This window comes from Ambystoma mexicanum, chromosome 2p (assembly GCF_040938575.1).
Source record: "Ambystoma mexicanum isolate Mex_15411 chromosome 2p, UKY_AmexF1_1, whole genome shotgun sequence".
Lineage (NCBI taxonomy): Eukaryota > Metazoa > Chordata > Amphibia > Caudata > Ambystomatidae > Ambystoma > Ambystoma mexicanum.
Window position 1 is genome coordinate 869461986 of NC_090923.1, and position 16238 is coordinate 869478223.

The 16238-nt window shown below is 44.5% G+C and overlaps 1 protein-coding gene across 3 annotated transcripts in view; it reads left to right on the forward strand.

Moving 5' to 3' along the window:
* LOC138566853 (leucine-rich repeat and fibronectin type III domain-containing protein 1-like protein) overlaps window positions 1–16238 on the forward strand; it is a 3353432-nt gene that overhangs the window by 1632360 nt on the left and 1704834 nt on the right. The window lies entirely within an intron of this gene.

The window sequence follows — 16238 nt, forward strand, 5'->3', positions numbered from 1 at the left end:
AGTGTGCCGCATGTTTAATCAGCCGCTTGTGTACGAGTTCCCATTTCAGAATTGCATTCCCACTTTGTCGAAAGTTAATTGGATCAGCTGGCTACAGGGCCCGGGTGGCTTCAGCCCAGTCTCGGACTGGCCTATAGGGCAATAGGGCAATGCCCGAACCAAAAACGTAAAAGTCCAGTGTGGTCCAGTTTTTATGGTCAAAGTGGGCCACTTGTTTAGCCAATGTGGGCCAGTTTGATGAGTTACTTCACTACGCGGGTAGTAGTTTTGACCAGTGTTGCTGAACAAACATTCTTTAAATTGTACAATTGGCATCACATTTTATCAAAAAACTCCCCTTTGGGTACTATTCAAGCAGTCTGTCAGAAAAGGAATGGATTGCCATTTGCAACTGTGGGGCACTTTTTCATTGGTGCCCGAGACAGCGTAATGCCCCAGTCCGACCCTGCTTCGGCCTTATTTCATTGCCTCCTATTTCAATACCCAGAGTTGCGCCTGGGTGTTAGTTGTGCACGTGTATTATTAAAGCAGAAGCAGGCAGTACTGCTGGGAAATGTAAGACGAGACACGTGGAAGGGGTGGCCTTATAGGAGAGAGACACTTACAATGGCGAGAACACTATTCAAAGCCACCATCTTGGTATGTTATAACACAACAAAGCTCCTCTGCCAGGTGTCACGTTCTCTCTGCTCCACAAACCTCAATTCACAAGGGGAAAAATCTATGTATCTGATTCTGTTAAGATGCACTCTCTAATGGAATGTGTTTTGCAAGTGGCCTTTTATAAAACACCACCATAAATAAATAAATAAATAAATGACTAAATAAATAAATAAATGGCAATATACTTTTGCTTGGGGCTACTAAGCACCATTGCATATCTTGGCAGTGTTTTACTAAATAGAGATTTCAGTGGTACTTTCTGTAACTCAGAATCTGCCAGCCTGGCAATCCCCCGCCCATCCCAGGAAGGACTCAGGGTAGGCGATGGATGGATGTAGGAGTGTTGGCCCTTCGTTTGGATGGTATCAGTGCACTCTTGTATGTCATTATCATCAGGGTGCGACTGGGGCATACAATTGCCTCGGGCACCTATGAAAAAGTGGCCCACAGTTGTAAATGGCTATTTGTTCCTTTTGTGACAGCCAGAATAGTAGCTTGTTCATAAAATGTGATGCAAATTGTGCATTTTAAAGATTATGTATTCAGCAACACTGGTCAAAACTACTAGCCCAATGGTGAAGTAACTCATCAAACTGACCCACATTGGCCAAAAACGTGGCCCATTTGGACTAAAAAACTGGCCACCCTAGCATTTTGTGTTTATGATTCAGGCATTGCCTCATTGCCCTATAGGCCAGTCCGAGCCTGACTGTCATGCAGGAGTGCATATGTGAATGGTAGCATGTTGTGCCTACATTTTGGGGATACATGTCGGGAACGGAAGGTGACACAAAGGAATTGAATGAATAACATGTAAAAAAGGTACATAGAAAAAAATATGCAATTATGCATGGTACTGTTTTTTCACTAGGGCAAAAATTGACCTGTTCAAAAATGTATTGAATCGATGCACATTTGCACTTAAGAAATGTGAAAGGTTTTTGTAATATGGCCCGCTAAGTTCAGAAGAATGCATATCACATGTCACAGTATCCACCTGCCCCCAGCCAGCCTCTGTATCGTTCCATGGGCGGTTTGCTTCCTTTGGCAACACTGCTTGTGTGGGGGAGTGGTCAGCGGGAGAGAGAGTTCAACCAAGCCTTACTCTTTCCAGAACCCACAGAAGCACACAGCCGCAACCAAGAAATGAGAGAGCAAGTCATCAATAGAAACGATGTGTGTTAGAGCACGTGATAGAAAGAGGGCGTGAATGTTGTATGTATTGAACTGTACTTAATTGGGTTCATACCACTAACATCGCTTTAAAGTGCTTGAAAAAGATTGTTGAGAGAAACAAGCACTGCAAAGTCAACTGTTATGGCTGTTGTGTAGGTAGAGGCTAGATGCTGTCTAGGAACTGCCATAATGATATTACTTGCTACTATGCTTGCTCAAGAAAGATCTCCCAGATACCTCCAGGCTAGGTGCACTCTACACATAAATAAACTAAACTAAACTAAACTTGGTCATTAGAGGAGAACATGGCAAATGGTGTTAGTTCATGGGCTTATTATGGTTGTGCATGGCAAATGCCTAGCTAATGCCTATAAAGGAGCCACAATTGTTGGCTTTGCAAACGACTGTTTGTAGCTGTAATTCAGTACAAGGAACAGATTCTAGGATACATATATTGGTTATAAATCATGAAGTGCAGAAAGGCACACTTGGTTAAGAAATGTTTTTTACACCAGAAGCTGGATTACAGCTGCAATTAGGCCATTGCATTTCAGAAGCCTGCTTAAAATACCAATGACTCTTTAAAACCCACAGTGAACTTGCTGAAAGCGATGTATTGGGTGGGATGGGGCAGGTGGGAATGGCTATTGGCAGTCCATGGGTGGGTAAAATGCCACACCACACCCTTAGGCTGGGTGCCCCACCACACACTATGTCTTTCTCCCGTCTTCATTTGCCATTTCATTATTTTTGGATTATAGGCAGTGCTGAAAGTACTGAATAATAGCCAAAACCAAAAAGGAGTGAAATGCGACCGACAGGGACGAATATTAGGGGTGAGTGATCGGTAAAGCCAGATGGTAAGTGACATGTTGGTTTGAATAATAAGGAATTGCTTCTGTGAAAGGGCGGATCAAGGCAGTAGCAGCTGCTGTTTGCTGGTGTGCAGAGGTGAAAAGAAGCCAGGTCCTGAAGGTGTGTGTGTATGGAGATGGCATGCCTCTTCTGGAAGAGAAAAGGCAGGAGGAGGGGCAGACTGGCTCCTTGTGTCTTCTTAGGAAGGGATTAGGACAGGAACACATTCTGGGAGTTCAAGCAGAGTCCAATACAGTTACAGAGGAGAGGTTCAGGAGAGACTAAGCAGCGCTGTGTTAAGTGCAGGGTAGGGGCTCTGTTATTTTATTCACTCTGGCGGTGAGGGACTGTAAAGGACACACCATGTACGAGTATGTGGCAAGTAGCCAAGACGAATGCTAAGGTGTGCTGATCACGGGTGACAACCGATGCTTTGGTGGAGGACGGAGTGGGCAATAACACATTATAGTGTACTTCTGATCATAAATCCTGTCGCACAGATAGGAAATATTATGCGCCAGTGATGAGCATTCCAGGCAATATTATGCGCCACTGATGAGCATTCCAGGCAATATTATGCGCCAGTGATGAGCATTCCAGGCAATACTATGCACCAGTGATGAGCATTCTAGGCAATTTTATGCGCCGGTGATGAGCATTCTAGGCAATATTATGTGCCAGTGATGAGCATTCTAGCCAATATTATGCACCTGTTGTGAGCATTCTAGTCAATATTATGCGCCAGTGATGAGCATTCCAGGCAATATTACGCACCAGTGATGAGCATTCTACCGAATACTATGCACCAGTGATGAGCATTCTAGGCAATATTATGCGCCGGTGATGAGCATTCTAGCCAATATTATGCACCTGTTGTGAGCATTCCAGTCAATATTATGCGCCAGTGATGAGCATTCTAGCCAATACTATGTACCAGTGATGAGCATTATAGGCAATATTATGTGCCAGTGATGAGCATTCGAGACAAAAAAAATGATGCTCCTGTGATCAACATTCTAAACAATATAATGCGCCTGTGATGAGCATTCTAGGTAATATTATGCGCCAGTGATGAGCATTCTAGCCAATATTATGTGTCAGTGATGAGCATTCTAGGCCATATTATGCACCTCTGATGAGCATTCTAGGCAATATTATGTGCCACTGATGTGCATTCTCGGCAAAATTATGTGCCAGTGGTGAGCATTCTAGGCAATATTATGTGCCTGTGATGAGCATTGTAGCCAATATTAAGCACCTGTGATGAGCATTCTACTCAATATTATGCACCTGTGATGAGCCTTCTAGTCAATATTATGTGCCAGTGATGAGCATTCTAGCCAATATTGTGTGTCAGCGATGAGCATTCTAGGCAATATTATGCGCCTGTGATGTGCATTCATGATGTTGAATGCATGAGAAATAGCTGTGGTCGAATGTTTTGTAGAAAATCTGTGGTATGGTTTTCAGCTCATGTTATGGTATTTTATGGTATTTTACGTTATGTTATTGTGTTATTAGGCTTTTGCACACTGAACATCACCAACGAAGTGGCCTTCAAGTGCCAAGCCTTGACATAGTTGAGCTGACCTGTTACCACGCGCAGGGTGGCAGCCAGACCCCTGCCTGTGTTATGAAATGGGAATTGGGACAAGGAGAGCAGGGAAAGAGAGCAGTGCGAAAAGACAGGGAGACCAAAAAGCACATCATTAACTCATGTAGGGAAATGAAAACATAAAGGTGAGTGATAGTTATTGTTTGGATATAGCTATTGTTGTTGGTGTTTTGACCAGATATAAATATAACCAAGGGTGGGGTCGAGAGCTTCCCTTATTGGACCTCCCAACATGATGAAGAGTTGCTTCATAAGATTGATAATGGGTAGCTTTTCGTGGCACTTGGTCCTGCACTTGCACTTTGCTGTACATCAAGGGCAGTCTGACCTATGTTACTGTTTATTAGTTTCCATGTATTATAATTTTTTACTAAAATACTCAGATAAAAGACAGCACCAAGTCAGTGTTCAAACATGTCTTCATTTTAAATAATTGCCCTCAGTGATGACACGTGTTTCGGCTATCTTGAAAGACTTTTTTCAAATCAGGGGCTTGTTACTTCAAAAGTGTGTCCCCATTGGATTGTTGAATTGATACTCGCCAATATCTGGGTTCAATCCTTGACTTACCTCTGATACCAGCCTCGAACATGCATCGGCTGCTAAACTAAGCTAAGAAAAAGACTTTCAAGATAGCCGAAACATGTGTCATCACTGAGGGCGATTATTTAAAATAACCATATGTTTGAACACTGACTTGGCACTGTCTTATATCTGAGGTTTTTTGTAAATACTAATGTTGATAGTAGTTTATTTGGCTTTCTAACCACAACTCAGCAAGACGCGACAAATGGCCTATCATGTACAAAGCTAAATCATTTCTATTGCACAACCTATTTGTGTCGCTTGACAGACTGGACCCCCAAAGCCAAAACCTTTTTCAAAATGTATTATTATTTATTTGTTACGCTCTTGTTGAATTTACGGAACGTGTGGAGTATGGGTTTGTGACTGGGATTACGAGGGGCTGTTCATCCACATTGATCTAGAAGTGCTCGCACACGGTAATTAAAAGTAAATGATAGCCCTGGGACACGTGAGTATGCATAGACTTCATCGCTCGGCATTTGCAAGCATGCTGAAGTAAGTACCTGCCTGCGGCGCTGCCAGAACCGCTGGGATAGTAATGGCTACCAATGGAGCTCCCAGGTGCTCTTGATGAACCGAAAGGGGATTTGAGTGGAGTAGTGTATGTAAGGACTGCCTACAGAGAAACGGGGTAGTACCGACCTCAACTCTTATTTTGACACTTGCCTGCCTCACCCAGATCGTGTGGGCATTCGAGATAATGTCCCGTGCCTTACCACTTCAGTAATGGGACCGTCATAAGGACAGTGTTACTGCTGGTGGCGGGTGGGGCAGCAACCTCTTGTCCCGGATCACTTGACTCATTTATAATAGATCTGCTGCCCTTATCCAGGATTTACTCCAGATACACCTGACTGTATCCATGTCACTCGCTAGGGGCACGGCTAACGTGACAGGGGTGCACATGGATAGCTCCAGAGGTCCTGGGTTCCAGTTCATGGACAGCATTGTTGTGTTTGGTGCTTGCTGCTTGCGGTAGCATTGCCGCCCCATGAGGCAAGGCCGGCCCATGGGCGTGGGACACTAGGATGAGATGCTGATGAATGGGGACTGTAAGAGGGTGAATGGGGACATGGAACAAGCAGCCCACAGGAGCCCCCGGCGGGGATTAATCAAGGTCAACGGCAAAGGGGAGAGTAAGAAAGCCAGTCACGGCAGATATCAGGGAAAAGTGTGGACAGAAATCGATGAGTCGAAATGCGGTGGGCACTTTATACTGTAAACTCACACGTGTCTTACCTGTTTGCTTACAGTCATGGTTATGCTGCAAGGTTGGAGATTTCTTAGCGGGGTCTACTTGGGGACAAACAACCCCCAACTAGTGTCTTATTGTGGTCACTAGTTGAATCCCAAAAGCTCTGTGTGTATGTTTGCAAAGTGTTCCTGCATGGCAGGATTGTACTCTCTGACGTGGACTGTTGTGAGTGCTGATCCCAGGTGGACCTTCTAAGCCTGCCCTTTAGACCTGGGCTGCTGTGGAGAGTATGGGATACAGTTCACCTATTCATGGACCTGCAGTCTGCGCCTGATCTTCATGGGACGAGTGTCACTGTGTAACAGATTCTCCCATTGCACAGTGTGTAAAGTATATGGTAATTACATTGCCTCACTTTCAGTTGTTAGGATCCTATTTCTTGTGTAGTTGGGGTTGCCGCTGTTCTATCATAAAGATTGTATGCACTGCTAATTTACTTGAACTTGAGTGCACCCGTCATTGCATGTCAGAATTCTATGTGACAGCCAGCATGTAATGAAATTCATTTCTTTTTATTTATTAAAAAAGTTGCAGTATCGATAAAAAAAACCCATTAAAACAGAGGGTCGGCCTGCATTCCTGCACATCTGATAGATAAAACAGAATGAGCTTAGATAGCATTTTCATGAAACCATTACAATGCATCTCATGTCACGCACCATTAGCTGGATTAACATGATGGAGCATGTCGCTACATGTGACCACATTGCACCAGTTCAACATGCTCCACGCGAAATGGGCTTTCTTCTCTCCTCCACTTTATCCACCACTTCTGCCATATTCTGGGACTATAGTTTGCCCATGTTTACCTACATTTTGTCTATGCAACCCTAAGAAAAAAAATATATTTAAAAAAACAAACAAAGGAAACACTCGGATGCATGCTTTTTCCACTGTTCGGTCAGAAGCATGGCAACGTTACATCCTCATGGTCTAGCATTCTGAGCTGTCAAGAATGATAAGAAAATATGGCTTTCATCCTAACCGGTTCATTCTCAAAACAGTCTTCTGTATCGTCGCGCTGTTCTACTCGCTAGCGTGATCTATCGCAACCCCAGCGATCGACTCTACGTGCCCGATCTGCCATTATTTGCATATCGCCATGCTACCAGGAGGCATGCGGATTTCCCAATCAATCAGCTGATGGCATTGAAGATTTATACCAATAATAACAATCCTGCAATTTAAGTTGAGTGTGTACTGGAGGTCACTCGAAGTATTGCTCTTTTTTGGAGTGAGTGAGTGCGTGTGGACACATAAGGTTCTACTATAATTGTCTATACACAATACACTGTCTCAATGCTCCCAACACCGCCACAGTAAAATATAAAACCATAAAGCACAAGTTTCCCTAGAAAAGGGAAATGATCAAATTTCTACAACAGGCTGTGGTGTACCGCCAATGGTAGGCCCGTAGCAAAACGTAAGCCCGGCACTCTGGAAGCCCTGACAGCAACATCTTGCCCATTTAAAAGGCCGGACTTACAGAATCGGAATGTTCTCGAACGGTGAAGGGGATTGGGGTTGTATCTGGAGATTTTAGACACACGATATGAAGGGGTGTGGTCATATGTCACTTTATGTATGAGGCAGAAAATCTTAAAGTCAATTCTGTCTTGAAGACAGGAATGAAACTTTGCTTGGTAGCCTGCTTAACGGCTACCACAATAGCCAGTGCCCAACTTAACCCCCAGCACTAGAGGCTTTAATGGGCATAATAACAATGTCCCACTGTCGGAATGCAACCATCACCACGTGCCCCACCAGTCTCTTGATTTGGTTTGCTTTAATTCATGGTAGGGGCGAGCATGGGTTCGCCTCCAGGAGGCACCTTGGAGCTAGAAGGAAGGTTCACAAGGTAAATAACAAGACAAATATTATGGAATAAGACAATGAAAGAAGAGAAAACTGAAAGTTAGGACTTTTCTAAATGATAAAAAGCTAGTCTGGCAGAAATGAATCAATAAAATGTCCCGGTGGGTGGGGACCCAATGAAGGAGGTACCCATGAAAAATCTACAGGTCTACCTTGGTCTTCCACAACAGATGAGGCCTCCTTCAACAGAAAACCCATGATGGCGCAAGGATAGGGGCAAACGATGTGCAATGCGGCCCCTATAGAGGTAAATAAAGGGCACCGATCGGCCCCAGACCGAGCATACAGGTATGGCTGGAAGTGGGTGTAAGGCAGGCAGTAGGTAGGAGAAAAAAACAAAGTCAATATTCTAGGAAGGGTCAGCATGCTTCAAGATGAGACATTCCGCGGAATGCAATGCAAGGAGAGGAAACGCAATGCATCTAAAACGTTCAGGGATACGGGTGCAGTGAGAAGAACATGTTGAAGTGGACAAAGAAAGGAGATTGGCCAGAATGGTCAATAACAGAAGGTCAGTGGCTGACATGCAGAAGAGAGTACACCGACTGGGGATGGAGACGGAAACGGGGGCTGAGAAGAGGGCTGCCATGAGCAGTGAAAGATAGAAGCTGTCCCTGCATTGTACTTTCTTAATAAGTAGACCATCAATGATATTGTTTGACAACCAATCATTTTTACTTTACAAAATCTAAGATTTTATTTCTAAATACATAACAAAGTTTATCACAAATGGCGATCTCAATCAAAGTATGTACCAATTAGTCATGTCATGTTCAGGTTCTAGGTGTTTCAAAGGTTAAGATGGCCTTCCTGCCCCAGATCTTAGCTTGTCTGCAGAAGGGGTGATTTATACAGTAGGTATGGATTGTGCCGATTCCTGCATTACAAAGTGGGAAGGCCAATGACAATATCTAAGGTGTCTCTGGTTTCTCGTCGAATGCACACTATTGGCACAAACTCCTGACATTTTCCTCCAAGGACACATGGCACTTGTTTGCCAGCTGCATCACCAGGATTTACATGAGTGATAAATGACCAGGGCCTGTTATCCAGAACTATTCCTGATCAGCCCTTCCCTGGTAATGCTAATCTTTCACAGAGTGGGGGTCTTGGTGAAGCAGCTCAAGTCACTCCTGATGTCACTGCTTGCAGCAACACTACTTCTACTAGAAGTAGTCAAAGATGTACAAGTTGCAGTAGTGGTGGTAGTAGTAGTAATACTAGTAGAAGCAGTACTAGAAGTTCTACTACTTGAAATAATAGCAGTGCAGTAATAGTGGTTCTGCTGGTGGTACTAGTAGTAATAGTACTGCATTTTGTGTTAATAGTATGATTGCTTTTCCAGATAGTGATATTACTGCTACTTTTATGAGAAATAGAATTAGCACTACGTGTAGTACTAGCAGTACTATGTTTATAGATAGTACACATTTAGCTGTTACTGCCAATGTTATGCTTGATAGTCCTGGTACTACTACCGATACCGCAGTTAACATTATTCATTTTACTTCTGCTAGCACTAATGCTACTACTACTGGTAGTAACAGTATTGGCTGTACTATTAGTACTGATGACAGTTATAACTCTAGTTATAGTACTTAGTGTACTGGTGCTAGCAAGAGCAAAACTACTACTCTTACTATTATAGTTATAGGGCAGTAAACCCAGTAGTACCAGTACAGGTTCCATTAACAATACTATCAGTAATAATATACTATTAGTAGTACCAAAATGAATGATAGAAAGCAGTATACTTTTTAAAAAAAATCTCTTTATTGGTTTAACAATATAACCAAACTTCCAACATTATCAATGCAACAATCAAATGCTTCCATCATTAATTCCCTCCTTTCCCTCCCGCCCCCCCCCAGACCTCGCTGTGCCAGCTTTCGAGCTTGGGCTGCCTGGGTCATCTGAGGTAGTGTCATCCACGCTGGGATTCATCAAAGGCACAGTCAGCACCACCCATTGGTGCAGATCTCCGCTGTTGTCCAGCCTCTGTTCCTGTAGCACAGTCTCCCACGCTCCGGTTACGGCTGTCACCCACCTCAGGAGGTCCCCCCACCAGTGTGCCACGCTTGGGTTTTTCGGGCTTTTCCATCCCATGGCTATGCGTCTTTTCGCTGTTATGTATATTAGGTCCTTGAGCTTATTTGGAGGCTTGTTTTTTCTGTTTCGTTTGTATCTACCCAAGATGCAAGACGCCGGTGCCTGCACCTCCACGTCGATGCCCACCCCTGCCACTTTTGCCGCAACTTGTGTCCAAAAATCCTGTATCACTGGACATCCCCAGAACATGTGAGTCAAAGCAGCCCTAGGTTTGTTACATTTGGGCCATACCTGGATCCCCGCACCCTCAAACTTTGAGAGAAAGCAGTATACTTAGTAGCACTAGCAGTAACACAGTTAAGGGCAGGGTTCCCAGCCTGCTGAGGGTGCTGTGAGTGTTCCCTGAACACACTCTATACTGTGAGATGTCAGTGATTGTAATATTGTCTGTTGAAATATACAAGTAACACGTGCATGGATGTGTGATGATTCTCCATCCTATAACTGGAGGCAAGGGTTAGTATATTCATACCCGAGTAAAGGGTGTAGAGTGAAAATGTATTTTTTCATTTTGTCGAAAACAAAAAACACTGATTTGGAAAAAAACACTCTGAGATAGCACAGATCTGTTTTTCTAAATCTAACTGTCACGCCCTGCTGTTCACGAGTGTATGCAGGGGCTAACAGGAGCAGCCAGGAGGGAAGCTGTGGGTGTATTAGTTAGGTTTGTGTGTGTAGAGGGAGAATGTTTGCATTGTGGAGGGAAGGGAGCAGTGGAGAAGGAAGTGTAAATGTGTTTGTGTAGAGGAATGTTTGTTGCACGAAAGGGGGGATGGGTGTGTGAGTACATGTGTCTGTTTCTGTGTGTGTGTGTGTGTTTGTGTTTGCGAGTGTGTGTGCATCTCTGAGGGTAGAGGGCTTGGGTAGGAATGGTTACAGTGTGGAGGGGTGGGGAGTAAAGCGAGGTAGGTGGGTGAAAGCTCACGTTTAAGGATGAGGACAGGCGAGGGGTTGGTTTTCAGAATGGTTGGAGGTGAAAAGTGAAATTAGCGAATTTTGAAGGGCACACCAAATCAGGCAAATGAATCTGTCTTTTTGCATGCAGCCTTTAATATTCGAGAATAATAGACAGAATAGAGTGAATGGTGGGATCACGACGTATTGTAGTCTATACTGTGGTATCGGGCATCATCACTAGAAATGTTTCTTCAAGTATACACATAGATATATTGCATTGGGGTGGGGACTTAGCAGTAAAACAAGCAACATTCCTGGAAAGTGTAGCATATACATGTGAGTCAGTCTCTTCTCCCCCACACTGAAGTGATGCATGCTCTGACCGCAATTCAGGAGTGGTGTGCCGCCAATGATCTCTGTCTTAATGCAGTAAGACTGAGATCCTCCTCATTGGAACACCAGCACCCTCCTTTCCTCTCTCTCTCTGGCCGCTCACTCTCGCCTCTCTTCCCGCTCCCACCCGTGAGGCTAAGAACCTTGGGGTCATCTTTGACTCCACCCTCTTCTTCTCTCCTCACATTTCTGATCTCTCTAAGAAGTCAAACTATCAGCTGCGCCCACTCAGATGCATTTTTCCTTTCCTTTCTTTCCCCCAAAAACTCACTGTGGACTACTGCAACAGACACTTTCTAAATCTTCCTGCCTCTACTCTCTGACCTCTACAACTGAACAGGACTGCGCAACGTGTTCTTGGCCTCAAGCCCAAAGAGCATTTCTCTGCAGTTCTGAAATGTCTTCATTGGCTCCAGTGGTGACAAGGATCAATTTCAAGACCCTCTGCATCGTCCACAAGGCTTTCTGGCCCATGCGACCACACTACCACAGACTCTTTCTTCCTAAACATCTCCCTTCTCGAGCTGTCCACTCCCCTACCTCCAACTCTCTGAAGGTCATTTGCTTTCCCAAACAGAGAGTTGGGGGCAGATATCTATCCTCGGCTGAGGCCTCCCTCTGGAACAGCCTCACTGCCTCTCTCAAACTTGAGCAGAACCACCTCAGGTTCCGGAAGCAACTTAAGACCTTCCCCTTTGCTTCCATGTTCTCTCTTCCTCTCCCCTGCTGATCTCCTGACTGCCACTGGTCACCTGGATACCGTATGAAATTGGGCCAAGGCTCCTGCAAGTCCTGTTGCACTTCACACTGCCTCCCGGCTCCCCTAGGTCTTGTGGTTTGTATCTGCAACCCTACAGTCCCTTCTATCTGCACTTATGAGCCACCCGTTGGCTGCGCTTTTTGAGTTACCTGCACTGAACCACACACTGGCTGCACTTTGAGTTACCCGCACCTCTCTCTCCCACCCCCCCAGGCACTTCTCCCCTTCCACTTCCCTGCACTTGCAGGATCTGAATGACACAGGACCTAGTAGCCTAGTAAGATTGTTGTTTTGTCCTCCCTATGTTTCCCCACCTTGTCTTGTCACACGTAGAAACACGTGTGCAGGCGTGTTATGAATGCCATATCATATATCATATCAAGTGTATAATATATCAAGTGTGTAACTGCATGTTGGAAATCCCAAGGCTGGCGCAGGGCCACTTGTATCGAAGAGGGAACAAAGCAAGACTCAGGATAGCCTGGGCCAAATAGCTGTTTCTAGCTCAAGCTCAAAAAAGACCGTCCAATCCCCTCTGCTCCCAGAAATAAAAAAATAGAATCGAGAAAAAAAATATTGTGCTGCTCTTTGCTGCTCTTTGCTGCTCTTTGCTGCTCCCCTACAGGGGTTTGAATCTTCATCCTGCACTCATACTGTATTCTGCTGGGCAAGATTGCCGGAATGCATTTAGTTTGAGATTTGGTGAATTAACTACCTACATTCCCCCAGTAAATTGTTTCCATTTCCATCACTGTCCGCAGCCCAGGCTGCACTGGCAGCATGGTGCAGAATGCACGCTGCAGGCCACACCAGCTTGCTCTCCCCTTCTTTTTTCGTTGGCTCACAGGGCCACCCACTCCCTGCCAACTGGAGCTGATAGCCTTAGCATCTTTAGGGGTTAGATTCTAGGCCCTGAGTCATTTTAGTCTCCATAATGACCCTTGCTTGACTCTGGACTATTAAGTCAGGATGTTCCTGTGCCTAGCAGCTGTGAATCTTATTCACTCAGGCACCAAGTGTTAGTGATGGTACTTGAAATCTTCTATTCAAAATCGATAACGCAGAACTAGAATAACACTTTTTTTTGCTTCACATATTTCTATATGGATTGTTTATTTTTTCAGATTGGCTTGTTGTGTGATTTGAGTACGTTTCAATGAATCCCTATTTAATAGAGTATTCTTGAAACCCAAACATTAACAGATGTTTCCGCTAGAGCAAAGAAGAAATGTGGTCAATTTCCTAAATTGCAGATTGTGCTCAAATCCAGACTTGAACGCTAAAGTCCTTTATTTTGGAAAAATGATTTGATCTCGATGTACTCTATCTGTCATGCAAGTCAATCAGTTAACAGTGCACTCTATAAAAAAAAGCCTCACTCATTCTTTACTAAAATATTTTGTTGCCCTTTATATGATATGGCTAAAAATGGTAGTAGCCATTCATGTGTTGCACATCAAAATGTCATGTAAATCTTGGCTTTCTCACTGCAACTTCTTGTAGTGCAACTTCCCATGCTGATGCTACTCCCTGTGACACAATTGTCTGTGGTGTTATGGGGATGTCAATATATATGCAAATGAGGACCCCAAGCACCTCTTATTTTGCCCCAGGGCACCTCCCAAGTCCTTGCAGATGTTGGTAGTGTGTTTGTGTTGTGGGGAAGGAGGCAAGACACTGGGGAGGGAGTTTGCGTTGTGGTGGAGCTGGGATGCCAGTTAGTGGACTGTGTGGTGGGTGGCAGGGTGCACGTTTTAGGGATTCGGGTTCCAAGATTCACACGGCCATTCATTTGCTGGCTGATCTTATATTTGAATCTAGGAGGCAAGCCAGGCCCCCGGCCTGTCCGTGGCTCTGCCTTACCTATGAATTCTCTGTCTCCTTCACTACTAATCGATAATGATAGGATGGAAGGGGCCGTGGGGCACAGACGTGTGCTGGTCAGAAGAGTAGAGCCGCCTTGGGAACCTGACCTACCCATACCAGCCACAAACGCTAATCCTGTGTTTACTTGTACGACCCCCCAGTATATGACTCTCTCTGTCTCCTCATCCAAGCACTGTGGGCTGTGGAGTAAAGAGTGAGTATGCCGTCTGACACTGAATACCGGACAGCCAGCAATGGCAGGAAACTATCACAGCTGGTTTGGCATGCTAGGAACCCAGAAGAATGTCTCACTGTCTCACCGTAACAATCTCTAATAACTTACAGTTAAGGAATCATGTTGGGGGGTGGGAGATTCGGGCGGCAGAGCTCAGTAGATATCAAGGGACAGTCCTGCCCCCAGAGATGGATACTTGCAGTAGTGGCTGTTTATTCATCAGCCATGCAAGAGACACAACTTATTTTAAAAGCTGAAATGTTTTCAATTAGTAGTAGATACATTGCCATTAAAAAACTGCTCTTTGAGCAATCTATACTTTACTTACACTCTGTAGTAAAACATTAGGCCTACTTCAATATATATATATATATATATATATATATATATATATATATATATATATATATATATATATATATATGTGTTAAATCAGAATCTATTACCTACAATAAACCGAATCATGTGTGCCCTTTCTCAAACTCCGAGCAGCCCATAAAAGACCCAATATAGAGACATCAGAGATGGCCCGCATAGATAGCACCGTATGATCAATAATGGTCCCGCAGAAGTCAGCATTCGGTGAAACACCTTCATCGCTCCACAGTTATTTGCTCCTTCTTCTTTCTTAAGAGCCACCATTTCACAACAGAGACAATTTGCTCCCCCAGGCTGTTTTCTTTTGTTTTAATGAGTAGTTTCCTCCCGGGATCCACACTGGCAATATTCATTCCAGGGGCGGTCATATTTCCTGTAATGGTGGCATGCCGAATACCATGGGATTCAAGACTGCGCTTAGCAGATTTGGAGTTTGGTTCAGACTTGAGTACTTGTTTATTTTCCAGAAAATAGGCTGCTGAATCACGCACTAGTGCTTTAAATTGTTTGTATCTTACAGTGGTGTACCACACCTTGAGAGGGGCGGGTAAGGATGCAGAACGTAAGAAGTGTTCCTGATCTAAACTCAAGTTACGTGGTCAAGGTGATGCTGAGGGGATAGGGGGAGGCATGCTGGGAGTAAGGACCATTAACACCTGCAGACAACCTACTCCTCCAAACTGCAAAACCATTATGACTTTAGTCTCTGGCCTGAAAGACACAGCTTCACAAGGGAGCCACTATGCAGCTCGGAAAATAACCAGATGAAGACAACGGCTGCCAGGCTGCAGTCGAAACATCGGTGTTTGGCCTCATCACCTCTACTTCATTCCTCCTAGATCCACCTTCCACATCACCCTGTCTCCCATGGCAACACTCATCCGTGGGCACAGGCACAATCCACTCTGGAGTTTGGGAAACGGCAGGGTGAGGAGGGAGGGTTTTCATTTTAAAGAAAGTAAAACCTCAGACTCAACGGCAGGCACTTACCCAGCCACATTTCTGAAACTAGTGAAGGCCTTTATTGACCAGGCCGAAAAAAAACGTATTAATGCCTCTTTCTTAGCAGGCCGGATTCCTGCAGAAACATGCAGGGGTAATTCCTCTTTTTAAAAAAGAAATGGAATCTTAACTGTTATCTGCCCGGGAGTTAATGTCCAATTTTCCATCTGGCAAATTAAGGGAAAGGACAGTTTACAAAGAGATGCAATGACTCACTGAGTGCTGAGAGCTACTGAACTTGCCTCAGGTGAGATTTAGAGCCACTCGCAGGACTGAATCAGTTCTGAGTGATGGATGACCCAAGAAGGAAGGCCGATGGGAGCAGTGATACTTTTTGATCTGTCAGTAGCATTTGAGTGGAATCATTTCTGAGCGCTTCATGATGCAAGGAGTGAGGCCGATGGCAGCACTGGGGCTTTTTGACCTGTCAGTAGCATTTGACACCATTGACAATGCTTTCCTTCGGAGTCGTCCAAGTTGGTTTGGCATTCAGCACCAGGTACAGAGCTGGATGGCGTTTCTTCTGAAGAATAACACTCAATGAGTTGTGCTCACACACTTTGAGTCTCAA